This window comes from Oryctolagus cuniculus, chromosome 2 (genome assembly GCF_051225735.1).
Source record: "Oryctolagus cuniculus isolate XC-2025 breed Fujian yellow rabbit chromosome 2, ASM5122573v1, whole genome shotgun sequence".
Classification (NCBI taxonomy): domain Eukaryota; kingdom Metazoa; phylum Chordata; class Mammalia; order Lagomorpha; family Leporidae; genus Oryctolagus; species Oryctolagus cuniculus.
In genome coordinates, this window is record NC_142868.1 from 117,849,731 (window position 1) to 117,858,700 (window position 8,970).

An 8,970-nucleotide genomic window follows, 5' to 3' on the forward strand; every position below is an offset into this window, starting at 1 on the left:
CAGAAGTGGAACAGCCGGGACTCAAACTGGTGCCCATATGGGATGCTGGCACCGTGGGCCAGAGCTTTAACCCTTTATGACACAGTGCTGGTCCCTAAAATATAATTTAAATATTAGTTTAGTATCTTGATCTTGATTTTTATCTTTTTAAGGTAAGCAACAAGGAATTTATAAAGAATTGATTTTGGGGGTAGAAAAAGAATCATATGCCCTAAAATTATAATATTGTTCAATTTTATCTTTAGGGAAGTTAAAGTATCAGAAAGCAACTTTCCATTTCATAAGGCTAAACAGAAATGAGCTTGCCTTCAGTACTAATTACACACATAGAGAATGCTTGTGTGAAGTGAACAAATCATGGTGCTGCTTAAAACACTTAGACTGGCTTAAAAAAGAATTTATTGGTTCATTCAACAACATTTTATTGATATTTATATTATAAAGATATTCACAACAAATACACTTATATAAAATAATCATATTTATTATATTCATTATATTGATTTGCATGTCTCTATATGTATTGATAGTTATATTAATTACATTGCTATCACTGTACCTGTGAGCATATGTGATTTACTTGGGTGCAACTGGAGATTTTACAAATCGGTCAGCATCTCGGCCGCATGAAGACACTGACACCCCTGGTACGCAATAGTAAGCTTGATTAGTTGTCTCTGAGCATGGCCATTATTTCAGGGAGGTGTCTTTGAGGTCACAGATGGAGGTCTGTGGGTGCAGAAAAGCCGTTCATCTACGGCAAAGAAGACCGTGGCATGGAGGGAGCAACCATGAGGGAGCCCGGAGTCACAGCCGGAGCCCCAGAGACGGATTTAGACACACTGTTCCCAGAAAAGCACAACTTCTCTGCTGGGAATTGACCTCAGGTGGCCAATCCTCCCAGCGGGCAAAGCAGTTTATTCTTCTTCTTTTTTTTTTTTTTTTTTTAGTATGAAGATAAATGAAATTACAAAGTGACTTAAGAGCTTTAGATCAAGAACAAAGTTACACGCAGTGAATGTTGTCAGCACTGGGAGGCTCACACCCAAGCCAAAGCCCCCAGCCCAGGGAATCAGGCTGTCCATACGATAAAGGCCAGAGCAGGACCAGGAGGCCACACACTCCAGGAACCCGAGCTCCGCTTCCTGCTTAGTCTCACCTCCAGCCTGGAAAGAGAGCAAGCAGACAGGTTGTCCTGAACATGTTGAAAGATGGTGTTTATACTCCCCAAGACCGAAGCTTGACTTCCTTCTATGTCCACGTGCCCTCTGCATGTCCGAGAAGACACGCATTTCCTCCAAAGTCACTTTAACCCCAGCTCCTTGCTGAGCCTCGTGACCCGGAACGCTGCTCCCTGAGCAGGATGCCATGGATTTAGAAAGCCTCTCCCAAAGCCAGGATCCTCACCCAACCGTGTCAGGTGCGCAGGGCCATCAGCCTGGAGCAGGAAGGCCGTGCCACTCGGGGGAGAATCGTGCCCCCGTGTGGCTACAAAGCACTATTTAGCGCCACTGCCTGTGCCCCTTTTGAAGACATCTACTAAGCACCCAACTCATGCTTCATCCTAATGCATTCGACGCTACTCTGCCTCATATACATTATATGTATGGTTTGCTGTTTTAGCCCCAAGTTAGGATGCATAAACCTGAAACCAGGGCCTGAGGAAGGATGCTTGCCTTCCGTGCGCTGGCTGCTGCAAGTCACCAGGCACAAGCTGAGAAGGCAATGGAGTCCATCTATGCCCCCTTCTACCCAGTGCTTCCTGTTCCCACACCGCCCTTCTTGGCTGATTTGTAGCAGGCATCGTCTGCAGCCCACCACGTCAGCAGCAAAAAGCTCTGACAGCACAGAGCAGCTCCTGGAGCAGCCTCCCACTACGGCTGGAATATGGTTTATCTCCTCCGAAACTCGTGTTCAGGGGCACCTCTTTAATGTGGCAATGGTGGGAGGAGTTTGGGCCATGGGGCCAGAGCCCCTAGGCATGGGTTCTTGCCTTTCTCATGGGCGGGGGTTAACTGCTGTGGGAGTTGCCCTCCCCTCCCCAGGCACCTGCTGGCCCATCCACCTGAAGCAGCCCGAGGCCCTCACCAGCAGCAGCTGCCCCGTGTCAGCCTTCCCAGCCTCTAGAATAGTGAGTCAAAACAAACTCCTTTTCTTTATAAATCACCCAGCCTCAGACGCTCTGTTTTAGCAACAGAAAACAGACGATGACACCACCCTGGTTTCTTGATGAGATGAAACAGAGGAGACAGGGCACTCTGCAAACCCACTTGCTCTTTGCACAGGGGAAACCAATCCCGTTCTGCCCTGCAGGCTTGTTAGCACCCATCAGGATCCTGCTGCTCATGGAAGACAATATTCATATCCGTTCTCTTCTGTGATAGGCCCCATAAATAAGCAGAAAACGCTCTCATTAAAATTCGAAGGCTGTCTCAGTTGAAACCTGCATTAGTGACTTCTACATACAAGTTCCTTTCTGTTCAGCTGGAGAAGAGAGGTGGTTAATTTTCAGCATGATTTCGTGAACTGCCCAGTTGAAAACATCATGCTACATTTTGATAATAGAAAAAATAGCCAAAGAAGACAGAAACTGCCATCATGACCGATACTGTAGCCAAGACCCTTCTAACCAGTATAGAACGTTAGCTTTGCTTTCTCTGGGTGGTGGAAGGAGCAGCAATGCTCGGGAAATGAGATCAAAGAGTTGGAGCAATATTTCTCACTAGTATTCCAGTTTTCACTATCATTGTCTCTGCTCTGCAAAATGCCATAAACGCAGGTCACCACACTTGTGGCTGCACCAGGAGTGCAAGTTCTTGGCTATGGACAACAAGGTAGGATCACACATGAAGGAGAGGGGGGTCCCCACTGCTCACCCACTTTGTTTTTTCATGGCCAAGCTATGTGGAGGCTGAGCAACCAGCCATCTCTTGGGCCCTTTGCTAAATCACAACCTACTTCAACCAGGAAAACAAAGGCTTTCCCAAATGCTAATCATCTGCTTTAATTGTGGTTGTTCTGCTTCTGTTGTTCTTGGCAAAATCTTGTCCTCCCAGCAGTGCGGCTAAAATACCAGGGCGTATGCATTGCCATAGAAAACACAACCCCTTACGACTCGCACACAAAAGAAGCAAAAATTGCTGACATTCTGTTTTGCAAGGACAAATGCATTCGCCCTGGCGATGGCATATTCGCCACCGATCTCATTAAAAGTACCATGAGATTATCAGGAGAAATTAATACAAGCTGTTGCTTATCAGCTACATCATTTCGGCTCACAAAGGCCAGCCGTGCTTGTCAGTTTGCTGCTGGGGGCAAGGACAGGCGTTAACGAAGAAAGTCACATTCAATTAGAAACCATCACCGGGGCTGGCATTTGTGGTTACCCTGCCGGGATCCACTTGAAGAACAATTGCACAGCTTCTTTGGGGTCTGAGCTTGAAAGCAAGGGTCCTTTTCCACAGTGAGGGCGATCAAGTCCTTTCTCAAACGCGCCGACAGGGAGATTGAGCAGTCTGCTGGAAAAGTTGGGGAACTAAGGCTCCAGGGACTGAGCAGGCTTGAGAGACACAGAGTTGGATGCTCGCTTAAAAAGTGCCTTGGAGGGGCCGGCACCATGGCTCACTTGGTTAATCCTCCGCCTGCAGCGCCGGCATCCCATTTGGGCACCAGGTTCTGGTCCTGGTTGCTCCTCTTCCAGTCCAGCTCTCTGCTGTGGCCTGGGAAGGCAGTGGAGGATGGCCCAAGTGCTTGAGCCCCTGTGCCCATGTGGGAGACCAGGAGGAAGCACCTGGCTCCTGGCTTCAGATCGGCGCAGCTCCGGCTGTAGCGGCCATTTGGGGGGTGAACCAACGGAAGGAAGACCTTTCTCTCTCTGTGTCTCTCTCTCTCACTGTCTATAACTCTACCTGTCAAATAAAAAAAAGTTTATAAAAAATAAAATAAAAAGTGCCTTGGAAACACCCACTTACCAGAGACAGGGTTGGTTGCACCTGCAGGGTGCTGGTGATGCCTCGCTCCTGCCCTGGCACTCAGGTCCCCTCCGAACCTCTCCCCAGGTGACTGCCCCACCAGCTCTGTGCGAGGCCCCCAAATGCTGCAGCCCCTGTGCTGGCTTTAATCTAACACCCAAGATTCTCGCTGACAGCCACCACTCTGACAGCCCTGTGCTGCTTGCCAAACAGCCATTTATCAGTCTCTTACTGAGCAATGCCTCTGAGTCCCACGTGGTTAGAAGGCCTGGGAATACAGGAATGAGCAAGAGTATAAAGGAAACAGAAGTGCTTAACGGCTAAACAAATCTGTTTGGGCTTCCAGCTTTCGCATTTCAGCAATCTTGGTTGTGGGTCCTTTCTGCGTTGAATTCTTCGCCCAGTTTTCAGGAACATCCTGTTCTCCAGCTCTTCTGCACAACAGCTGTTGTATGTGCTCCCCTTAGCCTGTTCATAAAATTATAAACGTGAGCCCTATTTTAAATGCCAGCACATTCAAGGACAGCTTAGTCACAGTTAAGGGAGTTCAAGGGTAGTTCCTTTCTAAAGTATACACACAACACGCATATGAACGTCCGGAACTGTCCGCATGTCTACACCTGACTTAGAGTTGGCCTCTCTGTCCGCCGGACCACCGTATCCTGGGGGGCATGATGGCCACCTCGTGTCCCCACAGCACTCTGACTGCAGCTTCATTTTAGTCGCTGTCCCAAACAGCAGCAGCAACAAAGCAGAGTGCTGCTGTGATGAGATGACCGTGGGATCTGCTCTGGGCTCTGAATTCCGAGGTCGGTGACCGGCAGTTGTAACCCTGAATCCTGTAGCACTTCCTTGAGAGGCGGTGGGAGGGGCCCAGGCCTGGGTTGCAGGTGCAGGGGCAAATCGCCTAACTGGCAGCAGGTGTGTGTCTGAAAATCCTTTCAGGTGCCCAAGGGCGGCTCCAGATGCCTGCAGCCTCCACCAGCTGTCGGTCCTCCCCCCACCAGCCCTGGAGCCCGGCCTGCCTCTGCTGCTCTGCTGGGTTTGGGTTGTGGCCTCTTCTTGGTGCTGACTCATGCATCCAACTAAAGGCCCGACCAGAGGATCCCAGGCACTTGCCTGTGGAAATGTGCCTGTGAGTGGCCCAGGGACAGCTGGGCTCCAAGATATGTCACTGCTCTGGTGAGGAGGCCCCGGGGCCGCAGTGGTGACCCTGACAACAAAGGGACTCAAGTCGGCCTGCTGGGCTAAGCTCATCTCTGCCTTGCCTGTGACTCTTCTAAGTGGAGCCCTACTTCTGGGTCATTCCAGATCCCACAGAACAACAGGAACAGGTTCCCAGTGCCCAGCTCTGCCAGCCTCAGCAACTCCCTCTGCACTCCTAGAGGAGTGGGCCCCTGAGCCCTGTGGGGAACAGGAGGGCCAGGCTGTGCCACTTGCAGGCAGTCACGCCACAGCTTCTCAGAGCAGTCCCAGAGGAAGCAAGAACAACTCTCCTGGGCTGAAAGGACTTGGAGGCAGTCCAGGAACACAAGCTTCCGACCCTGCCTCCGGGCTTGGGCTCAGGAGACTGAGCCTCCCATCGGAGGACAGAGCTGCCAAAAACAATTCTGTGGATGCTGTTCCGGAAGACGCCTCTGCGAACCAGAAGTTTCCAGAAGCTCTTGGCAGCCCTTGTGTGGGTATGCACTGGGCTGAGTTTGTCAAAGCCCTGCTTGCAGAGGTAGAGTCAGCCCTGTCGAGACCCCCCAGCCCCAAAGGCACACATATTGGAAAGGCAGGGGATGGAGGATGTGTGCCCTCCTAGGATTGGGATGGAGTAGAGTGGTAGAACGGTGACTTTCCCCAGTGTCCTTGAAAAGCAAGCAACGGAAGCAATTGTGACGGCTATGGACAGACATCTATCCCTTCCCCATGTCTGCGGAGGCTGACAAAGAGGTGGTGTCACATCACAGCAGACGAGGCCAATGGGGCTTCATTTGGGTGGCTGCTAAGGGACGCCCTAGACAATCCTTACAACAATTAGGTAGAGCGAGAGACAAAGATACGTTTGGTTGAAGGTCACACTACTAGGTAGCATAGGGGACAGCATCTTTTCCTGTTTGCTTCTCGTGGGACAGAGGAGCAGGCTGGGCCCACGCTGCCCTTAGTTGCACACAAGTGAGTGGGATCTAAACCGCCGTGGGGTTGGATCTCAAAAGCTCTCTGGCCGTGACTCATACAGCAGCTCCTTACCTGCTGGCTCCAACTGCCAAGCTCTCTCAGCCTCACTGTGGTTTCAAATCTGAGAAAGTCGAGACAGTGAGCCTCCCTCTGGTGAACATTGTTCAGCCTCCAACCTCCCTTCTCTCCCAAGGCTCTGCCCCGGGGAGAGGAGGAAGCTTGAGCGAGGCCGTGGGCCAGAGAGCCGTGCACTGTCGCCATCACAACTCCATAGGTGTGCTGTGGTTTTGCTCAGCACCCCCATTTTAGGCTCGTGTGGTAGAAAAACCCTCCTGCCAGTAAGTAGAAAAGGCAATTTTTGTAAAAACTGAGAAACAACTTGCAGGCGAGAGCAGAAATTTCAGAAATGACTCAGAATCGTGTTTTGCTAGAAGAATGCTAATGAAAGACAGAGTGCATATTCATGAAACTGATAACACGCCCTCAGAAAGACAAGGGCTCTTCTTAGACATCTGAGCTGGAGCAAAGCACTCTGTGTCATTGACTCCAATATAATGGACTGGCTCGTTCTCCAGCGGCAAAATGTAGTTTGCAGGCACGGACCGGAGAGCAGACCATGCATCTCACTGACCGCCTGAAGGAGTTCATTCCCCTCTGCACCTGACTTGAGCCTCGGGGAGGGGCGACTCAGAAAGCCGCCAGGCTTCACCCCAGTGCATCACCTCCCACATCCACAACCCCGCAGCCGGGGCCCTCAGAAAGGTGACTTTGACGCGTCCTTACAGCCGCCAGAGGATGGGGCGTGTCCTAGATCCGCCGGCTCTTCAGCTTGTTGCCTGACCTGCAGTAAACTACCTAATTTCTGACCGCTACAGATCACTCAAGCGGCAGCGTATCTGTGACATGATGAGCTCCCTAGGGCGATTCTGTGCTCTCTGGCCGTCACACGCATCGCGAGCCGCGGTGCAGGCTCTTCGTTCTCTGTTTGGGAGACGGTGTTGACACACACCGGCAATTGATGCTGCTCTCCTTGACGGTGGCCCTGCCTCAGTCCTTCCTTCACTGCTCTAGAGGATCTCCTGCAGCCATGAATGGGAGGGGTGCATACACAGGCGAGAGAGATAGGCACAAGTCTAGAGAGAAGGCAGGTGCATTCACAGAGCCATGCCCAGAGACTGGATCAGAGGTGGCCTCCAATCCTTCCAGGCTCCAGAGAAGCAGAAGTGGCTCAGCCTCACTCAGACACACCTCTGACTTCTGCAGGTACAGCTTCTGGAAGGATCAGAGTTGGACTGCAAAAAACAGGTCTTTGGGGGCTGGCACTGTCGCATAGCAGGTTAGGCCACCGCTCACGAAGCCTGCATCCCTATGGGCACTAATTACCGTCCCTGCTGCTCCACTTCAGATCCAGCTCCCTGCTAATGGCCTAGGAAAAGCAGTGGAAGATGGCCCAAGTGCTTGGGTACCTGCCACCCATGCAATGCCACAAATGAAGCTCCTGACTCCTGGTTTTGGCCTGGCCCAGCCTTGGTCATTGCAGCCATCTGAGAAGTGAACCAGCAGATGAAGATCTCTCTTTCCCTCTCCCTCTCCCTCTCCCTCTCCCTCTCCCTCTCCCTCTCCCTCTCCCTCTCCCTCTCCCTCTCCCTCTCCCTCTCCCTCCCTCCTCCCTATCCCTCCCCCTTTCCCTCTCCTTCTCCTTCTCCCTATCTCTCTCTTTCTCTGTAACTCTTACTTTCAAATAAATAAATCTTTAAAAAAAAAACACACCTTAGGGAAAAAAAGGGGGTGGACACTGTGGCACAGCAGGTTAATCTGGCACTTGGGTGCCCACATCTCATATCAGAATGCCAGGTAAAGTCCTGGCTGCTGTGCTTCTGATTCAACTCCCTGCCAGTGCACCTATGAGGCAGCAGGTGATAGCTCAAGCATTTGAGTCTCTGCCACCCATGTGGGAGGCCTGGGTGGAGTTCCTGGCTGCTGGCTTCAGCCTTGTCCAGCCCTGACTATTGTAGGCTTGTGGAAAGTAAGGCAGCAGATCGAAGATGTCTCTTTCTCTCGATCTCTCTGTCTCTTTGTCACTATGCCCTTCAAATACATAAATAAGTAAATCTTTTGTTAAAAAAAATAAGCAACAGAAAGAGTTATCAGACTTACCCCTAATGGTAGAGCTAGAAACGTGCTAGGGGATTCCAAATCAATCCCATTAAGGTGGCATGTGCTAATGCCATTTACTAGTCAAAGTGATCAGTTTAAGTTCATAACTGATCACAAAGTTAGGATTAAGTGTCAAAGGGATCACATAAACAAGACCAGTGTCTGCTAATTATAACTGATAGAATTAAAAAGGAAAGAATGATCCAACATGGGAAGCAGGATATACAGCAAACTCATAGAATGGCAGATGCTCTAAACAGCACTCTGGCCTCAGAATCAGCCCTTAAGGCATTCAGATCTGGCTAAAAATCCCATGAGAGTATTTCAGGCATGGAAAGCCAAGGCACTGTGGCAAAAAAAAAAATGACCTAAATAAAAGATCTCTGTGAGTGAGATCCCAGTGGAAAGAATAGACCATTAAAGAAGGAGGTACCTTTCTCTGAAGGAAGGAGAGAACTTCCACTTTGATTATGTCCCTGTCTAAATAAGGTCGGAGTTTGTGAACTCAAGAGGCTCCCATTGCCTTGGCAGCTCATGACAAGAGCCTCGGGTGATCACTGAATAAGAGTGTCAGTTATTAAATCAACAACAGAAGTCACTGTGCACCTACTCCCCATGTAGGATCTCTGTCCTTAATGTGTTGAACTATGCAAATTAACAATAAAACTAGTACTCAAGC

General features: G+C 50.3%; 1 long non-coding RNA gene across 1 annotated transcript; it reads right to left on the minus strand.

Annotated features, from left to right (window-relative positions):
- Nucleotides 1-405: 405 nt before the first annotated feature.
- On the minus strand, nt 406-4,977 carry LOC149128014 (uncharacterized). The gene is made up of 2 exons (XR_016230245.1): nt 3,972-4,977; nt 406-1,166 (listed from the first exon to the last, which is right to left on the minus strand). It is a non-coding gene; the product is annotated as an uncharacterized LOC149128014 (long non-coding RNA).
- Nucleotides 4,978-8,970: the final 3,993 nt, after the last annotated feature.